Raw genomic sequence first — 12,534 nt, forward strand, 5'->3', positions numbered from 1 at the left:
GGCAAACAGGGCTCGCTCCTGTCATGGATCCTTCTGAGCCCCTGCATTTCTTGCCAGAATGTGCCCTGGTTCAGTTTAGCTCAGGAGAAAGAAATTACTTCCCCCACTGGAATTTTGAACGGTGATTCATTCTGGTGCAAGTGCTTATAATTAAAAACAGTCACAACAAACATGAGGCGTCAGAACATATGCGTCCCGGACAGTCATGAGCCCAGGAGGCTCCCGTGTAATGACGGCAGATGTGAGAGCAAATTAAATTTACAGCTCGCTTGTGCCCCCTTTCCAGGGGCGAGCTCTCCACATCGGTGGGTTTATGCAAGTGATTATAAAGTGTGGAATGCCTCTCTTGAAAATGATTATGCGTATTTAAGAGTCATTAGAATGTCAAAAACACATAGGTGTGAATACCAGGAAGAAGTAATGCTTGCTTGGGGCGAGTCTGCTGTAGACGAACTCCCCTGATGCGAAGTCACAGGGACGTGAGGGGGACAGATGGCGCGGTGTCAAGGTCAGCTCAGTGTGGGGACGTCAGAGCCGTGGCGCCGCGATGTTGGCTCAGATGGGTGATAAAGAGCTCGTTTCCACGCTTCGCAGCCCGCGCTGCTCTTCCAGCCGAGGTCGGGGAGACACCCTGGGGTCGAAGAGGCAGAAAGAGGTGACTCCAGTGCTCTGGACTGGGGGCAAAAAGTCTGTGTCCCTTTCTCCAGGCTTAGTGCATAAGCACCTCATGGCCCTGTGGGGCTCCGTGCCAGCGCCCGGTGGCGGCCACACCAACGTCCAGCGTCTGCAGGAGTGCACTTGGCAAGTGTCTGCACATTCGAGAAAGAACACTCTTTGCAGATCATGCCGTTGGCCCAGCGCCAAGCGAGGTGGTGCCTGGGATGTTCCCGCTATGGTGAGTCCCGGGGGGAAATATTTCCTGAGAAGTAGTCCAAGCTGGGAGCTTTAGGGACCTGGAACATGAAGGTCACCAGCGGCAGCCTGTCCTCGTTCTGGCTCTTGGCCACAGCCGGGCTGGAGCGCGGGAGCTGGGCCGCGGGAGTGTCTGCACAGGGCCGCCTGGGGACATCTCCCGGCTGGGGGAGCCCTGCCAGCTTTCTCCCTTCTCCTCCCACACGCTCACTGTGTAGTGTCTCCTGCTGCTTCAGCCCGCGCTCGCCCTCCAAGTGGAATTCAGAGGCCCCAGTCCTGAGGGTCTCCCGTCACTGAAGAGCTGGCCCCAGGGGAAGAGAAGCGCCCCCTGAAGGTGGGCAGTGGGCCGCTGTTGAGGGGGAAGATGGGCCCACCAGCCCGGCCTGGGGTCCAGCGGCAGCCCCTGGGTGCTCTGAAGGGGGGGGGGAGGCCTCGTTGTTGCTCCCTGCTCGCCTCCCCTGCCCCCTGCAGACCCACTGAACCTCCTCCTTATGGCCGCTTGTTTGCAAGGCCAGGCCAGAGGGCCTTGCTCCCCTCCTGCCTTTCAGACACAGTGTCCTCCTGGCCGCCCAGAGGCGCCTGGCTGGGGTGGTGCCCAGATCCGAGCTGCTGCCTGGCTTGGTGCTCGAACTTCCACTGGGACAAGGCGAGAGCACGGTGGGGGGGGGGGGGGGGGACGCAGTCGGGCTGGACGGGGCTGAGCTGGGATGACTGAATTCTTGTATGGCTGATGCCAGAGACCAAGGGGCCACCGCCCCCAGCCGGGTCTGCCTCCTGGAACAAGAGGCCCCCCGGCCCTGGTTTCCATCCTCAGTCTGTGGAGAAGCGACAGGGAGGGCCTGGCTTCTCATCCCGCCCGGGGTCATGCTGTCTCCCTCCCAGGCGCCCCCATTGCCCTTTCTGTCCAAATCCCCAGGGTGGCAGTTTGACCCCCCGGGAGTCCTCAGGACCTGTTCACGGGGCAGCCACGCTCCAGGGACGGGCAAGGTGGCCGCAAAAACGGCCTCCTGCCTGCTCTGGGAAGCTCAGCTCCGGGGCCAGAGCGCAGGAGAAGCTCGGTGCAGAGAGCTCAGGAAGGGCCACGAGTTATTTGCTGGGGCCGCTGTGACGACGCACGCAGAGGGGCCGGCTGAAACAGCAGCTCTTGCTCGCCTGCTCCTGGAGCCTGGGGGTCCCCAACAAGCTGTGGGCAGGTGGCTCCTTGAAAGGCTGTGAGCCGGAGTCCACCGGGCCTCGCCCCTAGACTCCGTGCTTTGCTGCTGAACTGCGGTGTCCTTTGGTCTGTAGAGGCCTCACCCCGATCTCTGCCTTTGTGATCCCATGGCGTTCTCCCCCTGTGCATGTCTCTGTGTCCAAAACTCCCCTTTTCATAGGGACACAAGCCATACTGCAGGAGGGCCCACCCTCCTCCAGTCTGGTCTCATCTCAGTTTTCCTGCACCTGCAAGGACCCTGTTTCCAAATAAGGTCACATTCTGAGGTCCTGGCCCTTGGGACTTCCGTGAATTTTGCAGACCAGGCAGCGCAATGAGCCAGTGCAGATTCAACCCAGACGGGGCAGAGCCCAGCTTCGAGGGCCTGGTGTTCCCCATGCTCAAGGCACCAGGAGTGTCTGCGCTGGTGGAGAGAACTGGCTTCGCTTTGAATTTCCATGCCATTGAGGCCCAAAGCGGACGAGGTTCCTGGCAGTGAAGTAACTGTGGTTTTTAAGGAGCTGTTCCAAGGATGTGGGGCCCTTGCTGTTGTTCTCCAAATATGGTAGCAAATCACTCTGGAGATAAATGAGTCCATTCCTTCTTCATTCAGATTAAAGGGCAGGTTACGAAGCTGGAGTTCCATCATGGGTTTCCTTAAGAAACGGAGCTGGTTCTGTTCTGCTGATGTCAGCCTGGCCGCAACTGGCAGAGGCCTTGGGTGCAGGACGGGTGGGTGGGGTGGGGTGGGGGGGGTGGGGAGGGGGCGGGAGCGAGCAGGACAGACCACGGCTGAGGCACTTCTGTCAACAGCAGGTGCTTGGAACTGATGGGGGAGAAGAGGTTTCCAGTCACTGCTAGTAATAATTTTAATTTTTAATAATTTGGTATTTTTTTTCCCCGTAGAAGGCAGTAAATGTCAAAATTCTTGAGTCTCAGACTTCACCTTTAACGAGATTCAGTTGTATTTCTCAGGAAGGCATATGGAGACAGGACGGAGCGGCAGGAAGCCAGGGGCCCCTGCAGACAGAGGGACAGAGGGTGGTTGTGGGAGGAGCTTTGCTGGCGTTGAGCTGACGCTCACGGCGCTCCCGAGGAGAATCCTGCCTCGAAGGTGGGACCGCTGTTGCTTCTCCCCCCTCAGCCTCCTGTCCTCCATCAGCTCCTAGAGTCAGTCAGCCTGACACAGGCTAGTATTACCTTCCCACGGACTCTGCAGCACAGCGGCTTTTCTTCCCTGAAATCTTTGCAGAAGATATTCTGTATCAGGCTTCTAATTCAGGCTCTGTGCACGTTTACTGAGCACCTGCTACGCGGCACGCACTTTCTGGAGGACGGATGAGGCGGGCGTGAAAGCGAGCCAAGCGGGTGAGTTTCAGTGTATTGGGAAGAGTGTCACATTGTGATTTGTAGGATGGTCATCAGGTGGTGGGCGGGAAGGTGACCGTGTCTACATGGAGTGGAGGGAGTTGGGTGGTGTCAGGAAGGGTGGGCGATGCCAGGCTTGGCTTTTTTAAAAAATATTTTATTTATTTATTTGACAGAGATAGAGACAGCCAGCGAGAGAGGGAACACAAGCAGGGGGAGTGGGAGAGGAAGAAGCAGACTCATAGTGGAGGAGCCCGATGTGGGGCTCGATCCCATAACGCCGGGATCACGCCCTGAGCCGAAGGCAGATGCTTAACCGCTGTGCCACCCAGGCGCCCCCAGGCTTGGCTTTTGAAGGGAAACGGGAGGAAGAGCATCCCACTGGGCACACTGGGATCATACACAGCAGAGAGAGAGAGAGGTCCTCTGGACGGTCTGTCCGCTGGATGCGATTTAACACGACCCCGGTGAGTGTTCCTGGTGGAGCAGGGTAGATCAGGTTCCAACACGGCCCCTGGGGTTGGAGGGCATGATCACCCTGGAAGAGTGCTGTTTAGCTTTGACCGTATCTCCTTGATGAGGAGGTCTGTCAACTGATCACTTTCTCTCTCTTTGGAACTGTTGCCCTATCTTACCAAGGGTTGTTATTAATCTCCATTCAAGCCACACGTGGAAGTCCGTATCAAGCACCTGGGACACTAGACAGCCTGTGAGGGCTCCCACCTGTGGGTGACGTGGTTCGTTCTTTCTGCTGGTGACAAAGGTGGCAGATGTCCATGCCTTCTTCTAAGACATTCTCAGCAGAGCGGCTTGGGAGAAGAGCAGGTGACCATGCTCTCTTTCGGTGTTGGGCTGGGCTTTTGTGGAATTGGTAGGATCTTGAGGGCATCTTCTAGTGAGAAAGTGAAGGACCCAGGGCTTCTCACAGCTGCCGCTCCCCTGCATGGACTCCCCCCTGATGAGGGTGACTTTTCAGGCACCTTGCAGAGAAGATTAACTGCCAAGGTAATAAAGGCAACTGCACTTAATCATTTTCCTAATTAATGCATTTATTGCAGCTCCTTGCTGCTTTTCGGGCTGAATGTAATGAGCGAGAAGGAAGTGAGTATCACAGGGATCCTCGGCATTTTCACCTAAAGGTTAATTAACCTGGATGTTATCTGGGAGATGATGCCTGCAGCACGCTGGCAGGGGAGTCGTAAGGACGGCGCTGAGCACATGCCCAGCCTGCGTGCAGAGCAAGGTCACAGGAAGTGAGAACTTTGTCTGGTGGGCTGTTGCCTTTGAAAGGATGTTAATGTGGATATTGATTGAATTCCGTGCTGAGCACATTATACTTGGAAGCTTCTAGTAAACGAGGAATGAAAGAAAAGGGTTGCTGAGCAGGACCATAAATTGAAAAGCTGCCCCTATGCTGGAGCTTGAATAGAAATAGACTTAGTGTCCATTCATATATCGATCTGTATTCATAGCTGCCATCTCCAGCCACTCGGGGCAAGGGGCTCTCTTCCAATAAAGCCATTGCTAGACCTTGATGGAGGAGCCTTGCAACAAGCTGGCAGGGTTTCCGGACTGGTGTATTTGCTCACGATGCTGGTAAAGGTCCAGTATCGGATGGCAGAGGGCACGGTGCCCCAGCGCCATCAACACGCCCTGTGCTGTTTATCAGCAGCGATGCTGAATCAGCTTGGCCCGCCCAGGGAAACTGAGGAAGAGAAGGAGCCTCACATCTCTGGGAGGGAGCTCCTGTTTGGAGTCCACTGTGGTACATAATAAGAGTAGTAAAAGCAGAAATAACTGTGTCTCCCTCACCAGCCCACAAATTAAGAAACAGGATGGAGCCCAATTGAGGAAGAGGCACACGGCACGTCTTTAAAATAAACATATACTTAAGCTCAGCATCGTGCTTCTAAAACTGTTCTCCTAGAGAAAGAATCACAGATATACATGAACGTTTGGCCATAAAGATATTCATTATATCATTTTTAGTAATAAAATTGGAGACAGCTAGGATTTTATGATTTTTGATAGGAAAACCTACTGAATGGGCAGGTTTTCTACACCAGGAAATTCTGCAATTCTCTGTGGATGGCAACCTACCATTTAATTCAATTCTGGCACGAACTGCTCAGAGTTAGCCCAGAGCCCACAGGCTAAGGGCCCGGTCCCACGAGACCGCCCCCTCTTCAGACCCCAACTGTAGGTCTCAGTTTATCGCCGGGCTCTAAGCAACTGGCTATAGGTAGAGGCTCCCACAGCCCTTGCCTCCGGCTGGACAATGTGTCATGAAGGCTCACAGAACTCAGGAAAATACTTCATTTGTATGGATTTATTATAAAGGATGTCACTGAGGATACAAATGAACAGCCAGATGAAGAGTGAGGCGAGGTCCGGGAGGGTCCGTCTCCGTGGAGCTGCGGCTCGGCACCCTCCAAGCATGGGGATCTGCTCATCAGCCCAGAAGCTCTCGGAACCCTGGCATCCAGGGGTGTTTTGAAAGGAGGTTTCATCTTGCAGTCATGAGTGATGATTAACCCAATGTGCAGCCCCTCTTCCTTCCCTGAAAAAGGTGGGCGGGGCTGAAAATTCCCAGCTTCTAATCTAAGTCTGGTCTTTCTGATGACCTGTCTCCTCCTGGAAGCTACCTGAGGGCCTCCAAGAGTCACCACATGAGAACAAAAGATGCTCCTATCGTCCATGAAATGACAAGGGTTTTAGGAGCTCTATGTCAGGGACTGGAGATGAAGACCAACATATATGTCAGATTATATCACAATCCCTCCATGACCCAACACATTTTATCTGGGTGCCTTTGGGCACCTCGTGCCTTGGTGTCCCCACTCACAGCTTTGTGGTGCTGCTTGGAGCTGTAAATGAACGGATGCATGTGAATTGCTGAGAACAACGCCTGCCTGCAGAAGCCCTCCCGCACCCAGATATTATTACCGCTATGATCCCATTGTTTGCAGGGAGGTGGGCCACTCAAAGCAGGATTACGATGTCGAAGGGACGCGGGGGCTTTGTGGAATGACTGCAAGCTCATGGTGTCCGTGGAAAGAGTTACCTTAATTTGGTAAGTAACCCATGATTCTGCGTTCAGACAAATGTACGGGTGTGCACATACGCATGCGATAAAATGTAGTCGTAAATATTTATCTATTGATATATCCTGTAGATACATGTATTGTAGATATAAAGAGAATCACTGCTGACATGTATTGTCTTACTAGTTCCATACGTACATGTAGCGTGTAAGTATGTATTGCATGTGTTGTGTGTTATATACATGTTTATGTATACACGTGTGCACACGTAGCATGTGTATTATTACACAGTGTGTATTCCATGCGTATACCTACATGCACGGTGCGTACAGATATCTCTCTATATCTACACTAGAAGATACACCAATCCACTGTTAGCAGCGGTTCTCTTCAGATAGAAGAAACAACAGTGATTTTAAACTTCTTCTGTTTGCTATAGTTTCCAAATTTTCTATGGTGAAAATACACATTAATTTTTCCATTAGAAAAAATTCTTTAAAACATAATTTTTAAGTTAACTCCACATCAGATTCCCAAATCGGCAGCTTAGGATTGGAACTTCTATTGTGAGCGAGTACTGTTCACATATTTACGTGTAAAGCTATAGCCCGAGTATTAGGGTTATTTGTGCCGAGAGTTGTCACCAGACTGAAGGTGGGAGAAGGAGCAGATTGGACAGTGTGGGCACCAGCCATGCAGGGAGCTGGGCTAGGAGTTGGTCCCTACGTTCCTACCTTGCAGGACATTTTAAGCACGCGTGTTTATGTCCTGTGCCGGGGTCCCCCGGTTCACAGGACTCAGTGACCTGGACCCTCCCGGCAGCCCTGCAGTCCCAGACGGCAGTGTGGTACTTCTGGGGGACGAAGGCGGGCAGTCTGGGAGAGAAGCAGCGGGATCCTGCCTGATTCACAGAGTGAATATTCCTGGCCCTCTGACAGTGGCTCTTCCGTGGCTGAGATCCGTCAAACAATACAGAAAGATATCAATAACGGGGAGTAGGATACTCAGCCCCACCTTTAAAATTATTCATAAAGCACTGATACATAAAATACTGATGACGTACCCCATTCACATTTTTTTTTCTTAAAATGAAATTCAGTCCATAGTGTTCAAGGTACTCAAGGCTATCTCTTTAATTAAAAATAAAACCCAAACAACGTCTGAATGGCACCTAAAGTTTGGAGATACTAATGGTTGTTCTCTAAGCTGACCACAGAGGATAGCCTTAATATGGTGGGTGGGGATGGCAGCACGTAGGAGATTAAGAAAGAGGGCTGCAAACAGAAATTTAGCAAAATCAGTCTCCCTATTGGTTGAAGCCTCATTAGGCATAGCTCTTAAATGAAGATAATAAAGTAAAAAATAGATTTTCCCTCCTTTCCACTCATGCTAAATAATCACATCCTTAATTTGTGGTCACATGAACAAGATGCAACATGTTGGCAAAGGCGACAGAATCCCAGAGTTTGTAAGAATTATCCTATAAAGCGTTCTCGGCAAAAACCGCATCACCTTTGGGATCCTCCGGTGGACTTCACTCCGAGGGGAAAGGGCTGCCAGGTGTGGAATCCCAAAGCACTCATCTGCTCTGTTGTTGTTGCTGTTTTCACTCAACAGGTCCCCTTTGCTGAATAAGAGGCGCTGATCTGGCCAGAGGAATTTCTTGACACAGGAATGGTCAGTGCATCGTGCTTTTATTTTTCTAGCCTCTCACAATTAGCAAAGAATACACAGTAGTTCAAATTTTTATATTTATTTATTGTTCTCATGTATTTGTCATGACTTCACTCTTTATAGAAACAATGAATGTTTCAAAATTCCCTGTGGGCTTGGTCTGACTTAAGAGAAATGGCAGCTGTGGACCTCCTCTCAGCTATCACTGGCTTCAGCCTCTGGGTAGCATTTGAGAAGTCAGTGCCCCCTTCTTTTTTTTTTTAATAATAATTTTTTATTATGTTATGTGAGTCACCATACAGTATATCCTTAGTTTTTGTGTTCCGTGATTCATTATTTGCATATAACACCCAGCGCACCATGCAATACGTGCCCTCCTTAATGCCCATCACCAGCCTATCCCATTCCCCCACCCCCCTCCCCTCTGACGCCCTCAGTTTGTTTCCCAGAGTCCATAGTCTCTCATGGTTCATTGTCCCTTCTGTTTACCCCCCCTTCCTTCTTCCCTTCCTTCTCCTACTGATCTCCCTGCTATTTCTTATGTTTCATAAATGAGTGAAACCGTATGATAACTGTCTTTCTCTGCTTGACTTATTTCACTTAGCATAATCCCCTCCAGTCCCGTCCATGTTGCTGCAAATGTTGGGTAATCGTTCTTTCTGATAGCTGAGTAATATTCCATTGTATATATGGACCACAGCTTCTTAATCCAGTCATCTGTTGAAGGGCATCTTGGCTCCTTCCACAATTTTGCTATTGTGGACAATGCTGCTATGAACATTGGGGTGCATATGGCCCTTCTCTTCACTACGTCTGTATCTTTGGGGTAAATACCCAGTAGTGCAATTGCTGGATCATAGAGTAGCTCTATTTTTAACTTTTTAAGGGACCTCCACACTGTTTTCCAAAGTGGCTGTACCGACTTGCATTCCCACCAACAGTGTAAGAGGGATCCCCTTTCTCCACATCCTCTCCAACATTTGTTGATACGATTGTCTCATTCTTGGTTTCCAGACCATGGACTCTTTGGATTTTTCCTCCCCATCTTGACTGGACCTTCTCAGGCTTATTTTCCATCCAGGTCTTTTCCGGGACTCTGTGGCTACAGTTTTCATTATTGTCTGTTGCCAGATAGTCCCTTTAATTATGGGAAGTGGGAGACTTGTGGGGACTTAATTAGCATTTAAAAGAAGAGAATTCTGACATTTGATTTAATGAGCATAGTGAAGCTATAGCTGTGAGCATCTTTGCAAAGACAATGTGAGCTGGAGTGGAAGTCTGCAGCTAATCTGAATACAGTAAATCCATTAAAGTCTTGATTAGCCACATACATAGGGGCGTATGTTTAGCCATCAGGACCAAGCTGTTGATGGCATGGATGATGACATGTATTGTGGTTAAGACCACACCCATGAGGTCCAATGCACGTGACTGCAGCAGCCTCCTGGCTTTGCCATGTCTCATACCCTCATGTGCAAAATGGAACGTTAGCACCAACCTTGGCAGGTTGTTGTGATAATTCAGTGAAATAGTAAATGACCAGTATGCAGCCCTGTGCCTGGGACACAGTAGGCACTAACGGAATAAATGAAGGCATAATGAAAAGAATATAATAAGTGGAGAGTCCTAGGTGATATCTTGAGTTCATGGTAAGGAGTTACACATTATCTGACAGGCAAAGAGCGGTCATTCATGGTTGTTCAGTAGAGGGTGACTTGCTCAAAGCAGCGTTTTATAGTGATTAGTTTTGCAGTAGTATAAAAAGTGAATTGGAGGAGAAAGAGGACATAGACAGAACATAATTGCAAAAGTCCACGCATGAGTAACGAATATGGCAGTGCAAATGGAAGCAAAATGCCGATAGAAGAGACTTTAAAAGAAGAGCTCCAAAAATCAACTGGTAAAAATATGGAAGGGAATTTTTAAGGAAATCTTTCAACTGTGAAACCAGAAAGGAGTAGAAAATAGGACTATTTGGAGTAGAGTAAATTGGGAAATGCTAAGTTCAACATCCAGCCTATTGAATTAGACATGCTTATGCAACATTGGTGGAGTAAACAGTAGAAAGCTGGGGATAAGAACTAATGATGAGAAAAATCATGGTAGGACCCTCAGTTTTGAAGAATGGGAAGTGCAGGAGGAGAGTAAAGGGAAGAGCAGATGTTAGGGATCCCATCACAATGGTGGCAGAAAGACCCAGTGGGTGGGAGAGAATTGCAAGAGGAGGCATTGCTCAAAGTGTTAAAGCTGGGGAAAGAAGATTGAGGAAAGGCCACTAGGCTGGTCAGAGGAAGGACTGAGAGCTACAGTGACATTCTCAGTGCAGTCCCGTGGACAGTAGAAGAGAAGACAGAAAGTCAGGTGCTGCCATGTTGAGGGGAGAGAATGGGAGGTGAGGAGCTGTCCTAGGTTCTGCCTTGAGCTCCAACTGTCAGCTGTTTCTGGTAATTAGAGTGTCTTTTGTTGTGGTTATGCTGGTTTTGTTTTTCCCTAAGGTTGAGCTTTTAAACCTTGAATGGGTGGGTAGGATATATATATATATATATATATATATATATATATATATATATATATATATATATATTTATACACACCTATGGGAAGATTCCCACACTCTACTAATTTTCTAAGTGAAGAGATTGGTTGAACTCCATTACCCATTTGGGAAAACTGAGTTCTGATAAAGTTCTCAGAGCTAGTTTTCCCGCCTGTGCGATCCTTGGATAAAGCTTTACAATTACACTATAAAAAGGAGAGTTACTAGATATGAGATGTGGTCTTTGTGCATGTGTGTAAACAGTAAGCCCACGGGAGCAAATGATGCCCTTTTAGAATTTAGTTTCAGTCAAGAGATGAATGAATGTGCTGTACTGGGACTTAGTCTCTCTCTTTCTCTGTATGGCAATCACATCTGTCCCCAGAGATGGCATTTTACCCCCTGAATCCAGTAACCCCCCCCCAACTTTGCAGCAGTTTGGGTTCTGTTGGCTTCTTCAGATTTCTCACATGGGTTTATCTGAGGTACTCACTGGGTGCTTGTATTTGCGAACAGTGGTTAAATACAGTCTGGACTCATGAAAACACTCATAGTGGGGGGCATGATTCACTGAAAGCCTGTCCTCTTTTCATTCTTTATAGTGATACTCTCATACCATTCCTATATATGAGAGAGCTAGAAGGACATAAACACAATAATGGCTGACAAAATCCATGATGATCTTTATTCCCCATAATAGGACTGGGATCAAGAACAATTTAGTAGTTGTTGGGGCAACTGGGTGGCTCAGTTGGTTGAACGTCCAACTCTCAGTTTTGGCTTGGGTCAAGATCTCAGGGTCGGGGGATCAGGCCCTGCGTCGGGCTCCACACTCAGCATGGAGTCTGCCTCTCCCTCTCCCTCTGTTCCTTTCCCTACACTCATTCTCTTGAATAAATAAATAAAATCTTTAGAAAAAAGAGAACAATTTAGTAGTTGATCCCATAATAGTGATGCACATTCACACCCCAAAGTCCACATGGATCTAGGAAGGATTAAGAGGGCTGGAGGCTGGGGGAGGAAGTGTGGGGTGGTTGGCTCAGTAAAGTTTTCCGTAAAGTGCTCCTTCTCTGAAGTGCAGTCATGAGCTTTTCCCACCTGCCCTTCCACGGAAGTGGTGCATCTGGCTTGCTGAGATTAATAGAGGGGGGTTTTGAAAAACCAAAACCAATTATGTTATATGGTCTTGTGGGGTCTTGTTCACATACGAGATGATCAATGACGATTCTCTCTACTTGACCTGAGATAGTCAGATCTGAGATAAGGGGGAACTGGAGACAGCATCCATGACAAATGTGGGGTCAGTTCACAGAAAGCATTCATGCACAAACAGAAGAGAAGATTGAGGAATTAGCAAGTGGGATACCGTGTGCACAGAGGGCTTCGTGCTTTGGGCTCTGCCCACCTTTTTGCTTCATCTCCTACTGGTTGACCAAGAGACATCCTGGTTCCAAGCCCAAATGAAGTTCCCTAACATGGACAGAATTTACTCGTTCTATGGAAATTTCCCATCTGCTCTTCTGAATTGCCACCACCAGGGATAAATAGGCTGCCAAGCTGTGCCTACATTCATTATATTCTCACCGTGTACTCCTTGCGTCCTTCTAATGTGATTGCTGTGCACAGACCCAGACAGTGTCTGCGGGCAGCTTGCTGTGTCCCCTAAAGTTCCGTGTGTTGTGCTGCCAGCCATCTGCTGAGAAGCAACACCTTCTCTCACAAGTGACATTATCCAGTGTGACATATTTCGCCTTGTCTCTCAAGACACAGTGGCTGAGTAGCTGCTTCATTCAGGGCAAGATAGGAGG

This window comes from Ursus arctos, unplaced genomic scaffold (genome assembly GCF_023065955.2).
Source record: "Ursus arctos isolate Adak ecotype North America unplaced genomic scaffold, UrsArc2.0 scaffold_15, whole genome shotgun sequence".
Lineage (NCBI taxonomy): Eukaryota > Metazoa > Chordata > Mammalia > Carnivora > Ursidae > Ursus > Ursus arctos.